Below are 2,211 nucleotides of genomic sequence, written 5' to 3' on the forward strand. Positions count from 1 at the left end.
TCCGGGCATCCGGGCCTCCCGATGGCCAGTCCGGGCCTCCCGATGGCCAGTCCGGGCCTGAGTAACAGTAGGCTACATGTATTCTAGGGCTGGGCGATTTGGCCTAAAAATAAAATCGCGATTTTTTTCTAACTAATGGACAATTTTCGATTTAAACCTCGATTTTTTTCCTGTTTTTTACTAAACAAACCAGACCAAGGCTCTTTTAAGTGAACGACGGGAGCCGGCTCTCGCCCGCGAACGAGCCGTTTTTTTGCGGAGGGATCTAGATCGGCATGAAGGCACATTATGCAATGTGCACATCATCCCGCTTATTACACATGGCCACATTCTCAACAAAGTAACGACATGACTCCCAATATTAATTGAAATGCTTTTATGGATTTAGAAAATGATTTTATTGACTTAAAAAATAGTTTTATGTATTGATTTAAATTGACAAGCATCCGCTAAGAAAAGTAGTCCGTTGTTACTGTTTGAACTAACGTAGCAACGGCAGGAACTGCTTCGATAGTGTTTTTGAGGAGCTTTTTGATTACAGATTTGAAAACATCGTTGCTTGCTTTAAAAGTAGCACACTTCATGATGTCAGATCTTGGGAAGTATCTAGATATCCCTGCCCTAATGCCAAAGTAACTGCCAACTGAATATGTGTCGCCGTTTGATGTCTATGTCTGGACCGCTGCGTAAAAAGGAGGGTTTCTGCCCCATTACTTCTCTTCTTACTTCTATAAGAATAAAACACGGAGGACGGAGATCTCTTTTCCTCCCCCTCTCCAGACAGACCGCCCAGCAGCTGATCTCAGAGCACGCTCCCCTCTCCTGCAGGGGGGCGTGGTCAGCTGCAGCTCACAGAATCAGCCCCTGCAAAAACAGCGCTGGAAAAAGCAAATCGAGCGAAATGAGGCATGGCTAAAATGCAAGGTATTTTTGGTATTTTAAAGAAAGAAAAAATATTTATATACTTTATATAGGTCGATACAGTAGCCCCTTTTAAAAAAAAAGTTTGTATAGGTGTTGCTATCTGTTTTGTGTAGCGTGGTTCTACAAGCAAGTCAATGCATTCATTGGGTGGTATCAGAGATTTATGGCGCGTTTCCACTGCAGCGGGGTAGCCCCGTTTAAGCGTCCCTAAGCGTCCTCGCTCAGGCCTCGGGCTGCCTCGCTGGCCAGCCCAGGCCGTGGCGCATTTCCATTACAGTTTAGGACCTGGGGTAGCAACGCAGTGTAGGCGGGGCGATCGGCTTTGTTTTTGTTCACATTTCGAGTTGTTCCGTCGAGCTCCCGCTGGATTTGATCATCCCCAATGAGATGTAGGAACGTCGTCACCTCCTCGGTCGACCACGGTGTGCTTTTCTTATTAGACGTAGCCATTTTTGTAGCTCATCCGTTTACAAAATGCTGTTTATAAAAATGCTGCAAGCTTGCTTCTAAATATATATGCGACGCTAGGGATGAACTTGCGCGCAATCTTGTGACGATTCTCTCTGACCAATCAGCAGTCGAGAGTGTTGACGTCACTAGTTCAGCCCTGGCCCTGGTCTGAGGGAACCACGATTTTATGAGGCCGGAAAAAGAGGGAAAAAGTACCCGCTGGCCGGTACTAGGCTATATGGAAACGCCACCAAAAACCGGCCTGGCCGCTTGAGGACGGTTAAGGACGCTTAAACGGGGCTACCCGCTGCAGTGGAAACGCGCCATTACACAGGTCTGTAAATGCAATGAAAACAATTGGCCACAGCAAATCATTTATATTCAACTTTATTTACTCTTGAATACTTCAGTACAAAGGATGTATTGAATAATTTAAGTGATATATGTGTACACAGAGCTGCAGATCGGGTAGTCACAGGCAATGTGGCTGAGTTTTGTGCGCGTTCTGGAAAGTGAGAGAGTAAGCTACTACGGAGTCCCTTAAAGCAAAACAAATCTGCGGAGTCTAGAAATGTTTTTAAATCGCGATTTTTCGGTTCAGCCATTTCACAAACCGTAGGAAAGTAAAAATGCAAATTAATCGTTAAAACCGAAAAAATCGCCCAGCCCTAATTCTAACCCCTGGACACTAGTGTTAATTTTAAATTAAATTTCGTCAGCTATTTTTTTTATTTAGTTTTAGTCTTAGTCCTGTGTTACATTTCCTTTTTAGTTTTAGTCATATTTAGTCACCTTCATCCTGTTTTTATTTAGTCAAGTTTTAGTCGACTAAAAGTC

The sequence above is a fragment of the Gymnodraco acuticeps genome, unplaced genomic scaffold, assembly GCF_902827175.1.
Source record: "Gymnodraco acuticeps unplaced genomic scaffold, fGymAcu1.1, whole genome shotgun sequence".
Taxonomy (NCBI): Eukaryota; Metazoa; Chordata; class Actinopteri; order Perciformes; family Bathydraconidae; genus Gymnodraco; species Gymnodraco acuticeps.